The sequence below is a fragment of the Talpa occidentalis genome, unplaced genomic scaffold (assembly GCF_014898055.3).
Source record: "Talpa occidentalis isolate TD23 unplaced genomic scaffold, MPIMG_talOcc4v2.1 talOcc4.11, whole genome shotgun sequence".
In the NCBI taxonomy this organism is placed as follows: domain Eukaryota; kingdom Metazoa; phylum Chordata; class Mammalia; order Eulipotyphla; family Talpidae; genus Talpa; species Talpa occidentalis.
This window is the reverse complement of record NW_023601104.1, coordinates 63,639,831-63,653,456: the sequence shown is the minus strand read 5'-3', so window position 1 is coordinate 63,653,456 and position 13,626 is coordinate 63,639,831.

Sequence of the window (13,626 nt, the reverse complement as noted above, 5' to 3'; positions counted from 1 at the left end):
TTTTTCCCCTAGCAAGGCTACAATGCAGAGAAATTATATAAAATGGGAAGAGGAATTGAGAACTTCTCTTAGAAGACCCCATGCATATGGGAAGTGACTCGGGTCAAGAAAGAAAAACAAGGTGGTATAACTAGTAGATAGCAAATTCCTTTCTCTTGGCAAGGTAGGTATGCCCTAGGAACACATGCTAGGAGGGTCACTGATATTGTAGTTTCCCAAAAATCAGAATTTAAGAATATGGCAGCTTATGGCACCAAAAGGGAGACCAGGTGGGGCATAAAGACTGTGGATTAACTGAGGAGGAACTGGAAGAGCAACTGTGAAGTTTCAATAATAGAAAGATGTTTTGCTGGCTTATCCCAATTTTGTTTTCATCAAGAGCATGAGATATTTTTATTATCATGCTTAAAAATCAGAAGATGAAGAAAAGTTTCTTTAATATAATATTTGGATAAGTTGAGCTGTTAATATGACTTTATGGAAAGGATGCTTGACCCATTTCCTGATATTCCCAAGATACTAGGAAAGAGGCAAGAGGACAAGCCACCTGGCAAATTTCTATGAGCCACATTCATTACACATCACTAGTAAGTAATTACTACTAGATGAATTTCCAAATAAGGAATCTGTGAATAACGAGGATCAACTTATATTTCTAGAAACATGTTTATAATGTTTGATAAGTATATATTCTATATTTAAATTAATATATTAATATATAGGTATATATTTGTGTTTTAAAATATATTAAATTTTATATGTATTCCAAGTTATCTGGTTCTTTCAGCTGTCACAGTGGGAGTAGTATTCCTCCTACTCCATCCTCCTTGGAAACTGAAGCCCTCATTCACCATTTAAAACTATTTTTAAAACTTCCTGAGAGTGTTACTTCTTCTAAAAACATCTATTGTAAAAACCCTTAGGAACGAGCTGCAAGATTTAGATTTAGCCCCAGGCAGATAACAATTTATGATACTTTGAATTACTTCTGATTATGAGCATCATCTCACCTGCCCAGTTCTATTCTGGTTGAGTTAAATTTTGTCTTTCACTGGTCCACTTTTAGGAGCAGTAGTGATATATCCATACCTACTGGCAGACAGTTATTGAAATGGATAATGTCAACATGAATCCTGCTGTAATTTGTAAGAACATTCCATGGTGATGTTGGGAGTGTCTTATAAAATACTGATCTCTAAACAAGATTATGAGAGCCCCTCCCCCCCATGGGAACTGGGTGAATGTTCTCACATCTGGTTCACTGAAAAGAATAGAGAGCAAGCTCCTGGGCAGCTGGGAAACAGGGAACACAGAATAATCTAGATTTGGGAGAGCGTGGAAGGACCTGGGGAAGATAAGAGTCAAGGAGCTCGAGAAGAAATCTTTCAAACCTTTCTGAATTAGTTCTGTCTTAACTCCATCTCTTTTTTCATTTCCTGGGGTCTGTGTAGGTTTTCAGTGCAGCATGGAGGTGAAGTGAGGTGATAAGAGAGACCCTACATCAAGATTTGTGGTAAATAAAATAAGAAAAATGCTTATTGGGCAAAAGCACAGAAGTAACTCTTGAGAACTGAGCTGAAAGTGGGTCCCCAGGTAGAGGATATCTCAGCCAAGAGTTAATCACAGGGCCCCTGGCAGTGACCTTGCAGGCATAAGGATGGAGGAATATCGTTCCTTCTTTTCTTAGTGACATTATAAGTGGCTTATAACAAATATTTTTTTTGTCAGACCTACCTTGATGTATAAAGACTCAGACTGTAGAGTGGGTCTTATTTTCCCTTTTCCCTATTTAGGATTGCTGAGTAGGACCTCAACAAGGCAAAAAGTTAACCATATTCCCTTCCCCTGCACTCCCCAGAGGTGTCTTGACCAAGTATCACTCTTATACCATGAAAAAGACATCTGCTGCCTTACTGGATCTCTGGCTTAACTTGTCCTTATAAGGTAGAGCAGACAGGAGCAGAGAATCATTTCAAGATGATGAGATGGCTATGAGCCCACAGCTAGGGGGAAAAGGATTTTCCCTTAATCAGATGAAAAAACAATAACAGACTATCATAATGTATGTAATCTGTTTATAAACACTGTAAATATATATAAATGTATGTATACATGTACATATATGTGCATATATATATATATGAGATTTATGAAGACAACAGTATATAGAGCCTCTTCAGAACTGTTTCACATCTTGGAATCTTCAGATTAGGCCTCCCTCAGTAAGAAAATAAAGATGTACAGAGATATACCCCAAAGAGTGCTATTATTTTATACTATTTGGAAATTATTGAGATGAAAACTCCATACTTTGAATTGTAGTAGTTTTGAAATACAGTGAATCCATAAGATGGCAACCTAGGCATTGGTGGGTCAAAATATTTAGTATACTAAAAAAAATTAAAACAACTGATTCAGTTCACACAAAAATGTGTACACAAATGTTATAGCAGCATTACTCAATTAGCCAAAAAGTAGAAATATCATTATACCCATTAACTGATAGATTTTTTTAAATGTGGTATGTTCCTATTATGGAATATTATTCAGTCATAAAAAGGCAGGAACTAGTGATTCATGCTATAATATGGACAAATTTTAAAAATGTTAAGTTAAATAAGTTAGCCACAAATAGTCACATATTACAGGATTCCATAGGTTAGTGATTCCTAGGAGCTGGGGGAAAGTGAGGAATAATTGCTAATGGTGCCAGTTTCTTTTGGGGGTGATGTAAACCTTTCTAAATTGATGGTGATTACAGTTATACAACTCTGAATACCCACCAAGAAACTACTGAGTTATCTAATTTTACTTGATAAATTATATGGTATAATCAAAAAATAAAAGATATTAGCAAAAAAAAATTTCTTTATGTTCAAGAACAAATGATGGCTAACCAGGGAATCTCAAATTTAGAGGAGGCCTCAGGTGTCATCTCCTCTACTGCCCACACATCTGAGTGCCGCTGATGAAAACCACAAAGGCATGAGCTCTAAAAGTACAAGTTTGCCTTTCATTTGGGTTTCTCAGTGCCATCTACCCATTATTTAATTGTTCCTTCACATTTCCCAAAATCATGCTTACCCTTAGTAACTGTTTCTACAATACACTTACATAACCTTCATTCCCCTTTCTCCAAGACATTCATCTCTTACTTCATTGATACATATGTTGTCACTAGCCACATTTATCTCACTGACCAATTTGACTCAATACCTCTACACATTTTCTCTCATCCTTGCAAGAAAATTCCTTCTGTTCAAGATCTTGGCCTCCTATCTTCTCTGGTCTTTACCAATTTCCATTTATCATTTCCCCCACCACCCCATGTGCTGGAAATTTCAACCCATTTGGTTCTCTAATAAGCCATGCTCTTGCTATTGCCAGGCCGTTTGCATGTACTCACCCCTCTTCCACTCTTTTCTTGAATGTCCTTCTTCTGTACCTGCACTCACTGAACACCAGGATCCTCAAAAACTCCTACTTAATCTTTGAATATCCTCAAGCATCACATTGTCCCAAAAAATTTCTCCATCTCAATTTTCACTCTCTTCCCACCCCTACCACAGGATCAATTTTTCTCTACTATTGATATTTAGAATTTGGTTTCTTTGATTGCACATATTATATCAAATTGTCATTATTTGTTTGATTACATGTTGGTTTCCTTAAACTATGGCACTTTGAGGGAAGAAGCATTTCTCCTTTCTTTCTTTGCCTCTCAGCATATCCATCATTTGTGAACACAGATGCTTGCTAAAAGAATCTCAGGATTCTTATGGTTATTTAGTTAGACCTAACCTGAATATTTCCAGTTATAGGGCAGTCTGTTTTGAGGTAGTCCTTTCCATATATAAAACACTAACAAGTAGAAAATATTCCTTATAGTCACCCAAATAGTCTTCTCTTTAATGTTCACCCACAGATCCTGGCTCTGCCTTGAAGAGCATGTAGATCAAGCTCTGCCCTCTTCAATACAATAACTTTATCAGATGGTTGCCAGTCACTTGCATATTACCTTTCTCTTCTCTCTTCCTCCTCTGGTCAGACACCAGGTAAAGGCATAAATATTCCCAGTGCTTTCAGGTACTCTTCATTGAAATGGCATGTGGTTCTCCCATGGTCCTACTTTACCTCTGTGAGATGCTTTCTCCTTGGTGAATTTCCTTATTGTGTGGCTCCCAGAACTGGTCCTGGTCTCTGGAAGTGGTTTGAACAGAGAAGAGAGCAGGACTAGAAGCGCACTCACCTGTGTTCCTGTCCCTGCAGCCGAGGTGTTTCTGTTAACATTGTCACATCACCATCGTGAACTGACACTTCAGGAATTTTCAGATGATTTGTGACATGATCCATCACCCCCTCAAGGCCAACCTCATTATTCAAGAGACAAATGGAGGGCCTTCCCTGGTGGCGCAGTGGTTGAACGCTGGGCTGCGAAGCTGCTCGCACCTTCTGCAGCGCTGGTTTGATCCCCGGCCGCCAGCAAGGATCCCACATGGAACAACAGACCTCTCCTGCTGCACCTGCTGCTCCCCTCAGCAGTGTATTTTGTCGGTCTGCCTGTTCTGTTCCCCGCTCTGGCTCTGGTGAATTCTCTCACCCTCCTGCGCTTCTGACTGTTCCCAGTGCTTGTATAAATAAATAAATAAATCTTTTTTAAAAAAGAGAGAGAGAGAGACAAATGGAGAGAGCATTAGAGCATTTGAAGATCCTCAGTTAGATGTTAGAAAGGAAAAACGCAGAGAAAAAGAAAGGTCAAAGTGGGGAGAGGGAAGATGGGAATGGGGATGCTAATGGTCCTACCATCACATTGACATTCACTAAAGACTCATTATGCAGCCCCATTCTCTGTGGCAGGGACCATGGCCATGTGACTCATCACTGCTCCCCTGCCATTAGGACCATGCCTGACATTTTACAGGTGCTTCTTAAGCATTTGTGTGTGAGAGGACACATGCATGGACTGGCCACGGGAATCCTGAAGCCTGGCAGTGTTATTAGTCACTACGGGACAAAGGAGCATCCATTGTAAGCACGTGTTGTGCTGTGTGTGTGTATGTGGAGTCAAAAGCACAGGTGTTTGATTATAGCAATGATTTTATACTGTGACATAAGGGCAGGCTTCAGGATTTGGGGGAAGTTCAAGTGAGCTGGGTCTCAAGTTCCCACCCCTACTTCATGAAACAAGAGCAATCCTACTTCACTTGTTTTATGTACTGGATTTTCACATTAATTTTCTTCTGAAGACATGACTCCTTGCCTAAAGTCATATTATTGTTATTAACTGCTGATGTGAAGAGGGGTAAGATTTAGGCTAAAATTACAGTGAAAAATCCCAATATCCATTTCCGTCACACCTGAGCATGTAGGTATCTGGCTGCTGTCTGTGCACCTCTGCAGGCAACTCAAAGCTTCACTGGAGTCTGCTGGTGGAGATCCCTGCTGGGGCAGCCACCATAGGAACAAGAGGTAAAGCAATTTCCCCCCGAACCCTACAGTGAGACTTCTGGGCAGACACAGGTTAGATCAGACACTTTTCTAGAAAAACAAAGTCTCATCTCTATAGAACTTCTTACCTCTTGGGCTCAAGAAATACCTGCTTCCACAAAGATACTCCCAGATTCCTGACTTCCTTCTGTTTTTATCTACATTAGCAGGCTTCCCAGGTTCAATTTCAGTCTTTCTCAAACCCACTTCCTCACAGTCTGAATCAAAGGTGGAAAGTCTATTTTTAAGATGCTGAAATGATTGAAAATAAACACTGAGAGGCAAGATGTTTCTGCAAGAATTGCCAATAAAGTGAATGGGAAGAAAGCTCAGGTGTAGCTTGTAGGAGCTGAGCTAAATGAGGATCTGTTATAAAATGCTGTCTTGGGCCTCCCTGGTGGCGCAGCAGTTGAGCGCTGGGCTGCGAAGCTGCCTGCAGCCTCTGCAGCGCGGGTTCAATCCTTGGCCACCCGTGAGAGTCCCACATGGCATGACAGACCTCTCCTGCCGCCCGCTGCTCCCCTTAGCAGTGTATTTCGTCACTCTGCCTGTTCTGTTCCCCGCTCTGGTGAATTCTCTCACTCTCCCCCGCATCTGACTGTACCCAGTGCTTGTATAAATAAATAAATAAATCTTTTAAAAAAAATGCTGCCTTACTCCAGGTATCCTCAGAGACTCTTACTCTCCTCCTGATAGGAGTCCTGGTTAGAAAAGGCAGAGGCACCACAGCACCTCTGGAAGGAACAGGGGGAAAAAACGCATCTCCCAGATGTACCCCAACTCCTTTATTTAAGGTAAATCTTAAATTTCTGATTTTAAGAACGTCTCAAAAAGACCACAAACTTGAAAGAAGACATTTTGAAATATACCAATACGTGGTTTGCCTTATTCCTCCACTGTGGCAAGGCTGAGACAAATAGTGTTTTGCTCGAAGTCAAAGTGACAGCTACTCAAGTGAAAATTTGCTTGAGCACATCTCAGGCCTAAACGACCCAAACGTACAAAACATGAGCTTCAAATGGCATTGGGGTAAATACTGAGTGTTTTCATAATCTTGGTCCAAAATAAACATTTCAAAAATCCCAGAGGTTTTAGTTTCCTGAAGTAAAGAAAAATCATATTTCCAGCTGTCATTGGAAAATCACACAAAATCCCATGTTTTTATCTTCCCAAATATTTTTACAATTACTAAATACTTAAAGGACTATTTTTGCTTGTTTGTAAGTTGGTGCGCCATTCACACAGAGTGCAATTACGTCAGGAGTCCTAAGATATTAACACAAATCACACAAAACTGTAGAACTGGCTTCCTTACTTTACTTTTGGTTTTTGAGTGAAGTAAGAGTCTGATATAATTGCCCATGTGGTCAGTAAACGTGCCAAAGAGCAATCTTTTGTCTTCACTATTGAGAATGTTTTATAAACACATGGTGATCAGCCTATGCTGACTTTCAGAAATATTAACTGCAAAATTGGCAGCATGCTTCAGTATTTGCAAAAATCCATATGTTCATTAAATTATTTTATTTGTATGTGTGTGAATGTGTGTGCGTTGTGTGTTGATGTGTATTTGAAAACAGTTTCTGTATCTTTTCCTTCTAAGAACTTTGGGCTCCTTTAAAATGTTCATTGAAAAAAATAAATCAATGTCTTTGCTGAAATTCATGTTCATATGTCAGGAGATTAGAGCATTTCCTGAGGTTTGTAAGAGCTATAATGGTTGAGATTTCAAACAGATTTTTGGAGTCCAGCAGTTTTTCCCAATTTATGGACTACACAAGAACTATGGTAGATTATTGTCTTTTAATGACTTGACCAATATGTATATTTTAGTAGATATAATGCAGACAGTCTTTTAGAACTTAGCACTATGAAATAATATAATAGAACTGGAAAAGACCTGGAGAGGTTATCTAGTTCTAGTAATTGCCTTGGATCTTTTAGGCCCACCCCAGGAAAATGAAAACTGATTCTTTTTTCAAAGCTCCCCCCTGGAGATATTCCTCCTTGACAACAATTTGTTTTGTCATGAAGCAGCCTTTATTGCCAGGAAGGAGATACAGTGATGGCAGTGGAGAGAGACAATGGAGATGGAGATTTAGACATAGAGGTATCTATCTCTGTCTCTCTGTCTGTCTGTCATCTACCCAGCTTTAGTTCAGATTTCTTTACCCTGAAAATACCCTTTCAAAGTGTGTGGAGCTGCCATTTCCATTTTATGGATGAAGACACTGAGACAGAGGCGTTCAGTGGCCAGCCGCAGCCTCATTAGAGATATGAGTCACAGTGGGGAGTGAGAACACAGAACCACTGCCTTCATTCCTGAGCCGTTTCTTCAACTCTACATTTTTCTTTTATACACCAAAAAGCAAAAGCAAAAACAAGCACATTTGAGTGACCAAACAATGCTAATCAGATGTGCACGGGCCAACAGCTCCCGCTGGAGGACGGCAAGCACCTATCCAGGAATGCCTACCTGTGCAGGTGCAGAAAGCACGCTTTAATTCAGCTCGTTTCTTAATTTTACCAAAGGAAAGACAAAGAACAATTATGGAGAAAAAAGATACACTTTGCTTTGCTTTGACTCCAAATATGAACAAGTGAAATCCAGTTACTACCCAAAAGCACATTCCTAAGTTGCTTTGCAACAAGCGGTTCACATGAAACTGGCTGGCTGGACGACTATTGTTCTCATATCGGTACCACTGGACAGCTTTAATTAATACCAGAAACAGCACAGGAAACATCCTTTAATTACTCCTCTTAGGTTTAGAGAAAACGTAGCTTACTAAAAACAAAGTAAACTGCGAGCCTTTGAACTTGAGTTTTATCTTTGTCCTTTGGCTTGCTAGGGTTTTGTGTTATCGGACATGATAATTTGTTTTCTATGATACCCTTGATGAAATTAATTGAGTTTTAGACTAGCATACATTTCCTCTTGCTGATACTTTCACTTTTGGCAAGGTCTTATCTGGGCAGCTAGTCTTGTTCTCGTCTGGTTCTGTCTGCTGAGATTCAATAGCTGCAGGATTGTTGTTTTAAACAAAGATGTTTACTTTTGTTATTAATGTAATATTCAGTTCACTTCCCCATTTTATCTTCCCATAACGCAGACCAACTCCCTTTTTTGATAGAGATGGCGGTTTTGGACTTCAGTGCTGGGTTTCCTTAGAAACAGCCTACCAGATCTCTCCAAATATATCATTACCAGAAGGAGGAAAGCCGTTTCAGACGCTCCTATCTGTATACTGGGCTTGAATTCAATTGCTATCTAGCGTCTAGGTTCTAAACATTTCCTTTTATTTTTTTCAACTCTATTCATTTCTTTCCGTTGTTTTTTTTTTTTTTAACACATCAAAGCTTTTGAAAAAAAATTTAAATTTAAAAAGTACCACTTCCATCTATACTCTGACATCACCTGGTTTTAGGTGGCACATTGAATATCCTTTCAAAATGCTTTTTGCATATATAAACATATTACCATATACAGAATAATAGATTGCATTTAGACTAATGAAATTATATTTATTGTCCTGCAATTACCTTTTTTCACATATCAATTTATCTTGGACATCTCTCTGAGTATGTTTTTAACTTATTTAGTGCCTTATTGGTAGAGATTGAGCACTTTTCAATATCTTTGCTATTATAAAATGAGTTTATTTGAGGGTAAGGAATGGGGTGTTAATGTAGCTTTAAATATGTGTTATAAATAATACATATTTCTGTACAGAAACTATTATTTGGACCACCAACTATTGTTTACTGTTAAGCTGTGGCTATTCCATGATTTATGAGTGAGTTACAGTAATTACTGTAATAATTGTTGTGGGAATCTGTTCTTTTTAGTGCGCCGTACCTTTTGAACAACATTTGGCAGTTTACTAATTCTCACATTGTGAATCCTGTCTGCCCAAGGCGGAGATCCTATGTTTTCCAGATTACAGGATGAATTAAAATAATCCATATGAATTATACTTCCAAATGAATTAACATAACTCATATTCACAACCAGAAAAATTTATGGAATCGATTGGGAAAGAATTGGACTCTGAAATTTGCAATTGGGATGTTACAGAGGATTTAAATGATTTAATGAAGCAGCCCAAATTCCTAAACTCCTGAATCTCCTGAGACTGTCTTGCTAGGAGAAGCAGCTTCCAACATAATGTCGATGCGCTTGGTTTGCTTGAAAGTTATAATGAAAAAAAAAAAAAAAAAGAAAGGCAGGCAGGCCAATTTTCCTGTTGCCAGTTTCCACTTTATTTGCTGTCAGACTTATATCTTGAATCAGAAAGCCAACAAACCAAGGATAAGAAAGCTTACTAAAATAAATGTAAGTGTCCTTTGAAAATGAATTTTCTCATGCTAATCCATAAGGCATGGCTCCCCGCAACCCGTAACCCCAGTCTGAAACCCTTTCATGGTTTTCCACTAGGCTCAGATGAAAGACTCAGAGTCTTGGCAACCCCATAAAACCTCGTGTGGCCCAACTTTTGCCTCTGTCTCCAACCATATTTTGTATTACTCCTATTCTTGGTGTTTTAGTCCTGATCACATTCTCCCAGACACATGCAATTCCTACCACTTGCATCTCCTCTTGCACCAATCATCTTATCTAGTAAATTTCACTCTCCTTCCAAATATTGGTGTGCTCAGAAAAACTTTTCCTCATTCCCTTTTTCCTTTCCCCAAATCTCCATCAGGTTCCTTTATGATATATTCTCATTAAACCCACAGCCTTATCTTCATAGCATTTATTTATTTATTTCTAGGTAATATTAACTCTGAGTTTTTTTTCTTTTTGGTGATTTTTTTTGACTAATGTTCATTTCCCACAGAGATTCTAAATTTTGCTAAAGAGCAGACTATAGCTGTTGCTGCTCATCATTATTTCTTCAGCACTCAGCAAGCTGCCTCAGTACATAGTAGATACTCTATGAATGATAGTTGATTGAATAAATAAGGGAAAAAAACCTCTGTTTATTCTTGAAGATGGAAATAATAATTGCCTCACAGGCACTTTGCAAGGCCTGAGGGTTAGAAACACATTGAAGAGTAGACAAAGGAAGAGGGGGCTGTGAAGACTGAGTGACCAAAAAAGTGGAGAAATGTGTAAGGGTGTCTTGGAAGAGACTCTGTCAAGATAAAAGACTGTGCAGACAATATTGAAATATATGTGAATAGCTAAGAGGTTACTTGGAAATATGTCAATGGATTTGTAGGGAAGGTGCATGGAAATAGGTGTGTGGTTGCATAGAAATCTACAGCCTTGAAGTTAAGAGTTTCTGTGCTGAGTATTTATTCGGCTATGAATAAAAAGTAAAAGTCACATAAATGATACTCTTATGAAAAAGCATAAAGTTCTGCAAGAAGATGGACACTATTGATTGTGTTTTTATATTAACCTGAAAATTATTACAGAATTAGAATAAAGTGGAGATGAGGGTTTCAGCAGGCCAGGCATCTGCACCCCATCTTGTTTAGATCCAGGTGTAGTAAATACATACCTGGTCCTTCTTGTCAACTATTTTTTCAGACAGTGTAGAATAAGTGGAATTACTGTACAATTTCTGACTATGGTCATAATTTTTGAGTGTGAGACTATAAGTGAATCCAGCTGGAAGAGAAGAGTAAAGTACTTGAAGGGTCTGATTCTACTACCGAGTGGAATTCTATGATTAGGCCTGATTTTGTAAGAATAAGAGATAATAATAAGACCAAGCCTTACAAAAAATGTCACATAATTGTCTTAGTATAGCCCCAGCATAACTCTGTGAAGTAGAAATTTGCTTTCCCATTTTAAAGGCAAGGAAATTTCACATCAGGAAGAGAAATAAGTAACCACAGCTCACAGAGTTTGTCAGAGCAGAGTGGCTGGGTGAAGAGTGTGTGTGTGTGTGTGTGTGTGTGTGTGTGTGTGTCAGAGATACACCCTGCAATGGAAGGCATCCTGGCCAGGTTGGGTCCTGCCTTGCACCCTGAGTTGCTGCATCGGTTCAGGCTACCTGTGACTCTGAACTGGAATAAAGGAGTTGAAAAATGGATACTTAAAATCGCAATGTCCAAGAACCTGCCCATAACATTGGGGCTTACAGTATAAGTGGGAAACTTATTTTATAACAGTCTTGAAAGAAATTTTATTCAAGGAATATGGTTTTTTTTTCATAAGTTGAATGTTACCTATCTTCTTATTAGCTCTACTAAAAAGTAAATTTAAATGAAGGCACAATGCTAATGAAAGGGATTGATGGTCTATACTACTCAAGTGTTATATATAACTTGAATGTTATATACTTATATATAAAACACTTGAGTGTTATATACTTATATATACTTATATAATATATACTTATATATACATATATACTTATATATGTATATATATGTATATATGTGTATATATACATATATATACTTATATATAACATTTGAGTGTTATATATATATAATGTTATATACTTATACATATATACTTATCCAAGATCAATATTTGCTATGTAGAGTTAAAATTTTCATCACTTTGTTTTAACATTTTTGAAAGAAATTGTGGCTTACATAGGTTTTCAGAAAATTTGAAAGGGATTAGTTTGGTGTGCTCAGCAAAGGAGATTTTCTTAAGTATTTGTCCTTGTTGACTTGGGTCAAGTAAGATCACAGTCTAAAAATGTTGGAATAAATTCCAAAGAGCACCTGCACCCCTATGTTTATAGCAGCACTATTTACAATAGCTAAGCTTTGGAAACAGCCCAAATGCCCAAAAATAGATGACTGGATCAAGAAGATGTGGTACATATATACCATGGAATATTACTCAGCATTCAAAAAAGATAAACACATGCAATTTGCAGCAACATGGATGGCGCTGGAAGGGATCATGCTCAGCGAAATAAGCCAGAAAGAAAAAGAAAAATACCGGATGGTCTCATTCATAGTAGGAATCTAGAAAACTTAAATAAGGGACCAGGAAAATGAATAACTATAAGAAAGTGAAAATCAAAATCAACAAAAAACTATGAAACAGAGACACTTTTTGGGGGGTGAGGGGCGGGAGGGGAGGGATTGGGGTCAGAATGGGAGGGTTGCAATTGTATGGGGAATATAAAAATAAAATTTATTATTTAAAAAAATAAAGAAAATGAAGAAGAAAACAAAAAAAAAGACACTCGAAAGAACAAAAAAATAAAAATGTTGGAATAAAAATAAATAAAAATGTTAAAAGATTTTTTTTAATTGTTGAAACAGATAATGCTATCAAAATTGAGACTGATCTTGAAACCAGGCAAAATGGCATTATTAGTCAAAATGAGCATTCAGAACAGACAGTATAAGGCTCAACATCAACTTTGAGGTGTGTTTATCACTGAGTGAAAAGGATGTCATTTTGAAGACTGTCAACTCCCCCTTGGCAGAGATTGGGATTATAGACTCAAATTAGAGATACACACAGAGAACACCAGTGTTTCTCAAAAAAGTGATTCATTGCTTCATAGATCTCTTGCAGAAAACTGGCAGGGAGAGATGATGCCCACACTCACACCCCACACACTCATATACACGCACACTCTAACACCCACACTCACACCCCACACATGCTAACACACACCCATTCTACACACACACACAGTCACACATACACAAACTCAGTCAGACTGGTACAATTTAAACACCCCAATTAACCTAAAGTGCACATCTTTGGAACAAAACCAGAGGACCCAAAGGAAACCCACGCAGACATGGGGACAATGTACAAGCCCAGACAGTCATCCTGACTGGGAACTGATCTTTTTTTCTCATCAATGTTACAACAAAATGGCACTATCTGCCTGCTGCAATTATAGAAGGCAGAGATTCTGTATGTCCACTTAGTAAAAAACATAGGGCTATTGAAGTGTTCTACTTCCATTTGCTATATTGTCTGGTTTTAAAATATCTAACAATTTCTCACTGAGTATTTGTGCTGGAACATTATGAAACATCAACATGACATTTCCTTAAAAAGCAATGGTGTCTGAAGAAGAAGGAAAAGTTGTTATGAAGCCTGAGGCTATTCTGGAGACAAGTTAGTGATCAAGGACAGAATTGGGTTGTTGCTTCTTTGCTTTATTTTTTGGTGATACCATAAAAATTCAGTCTTAG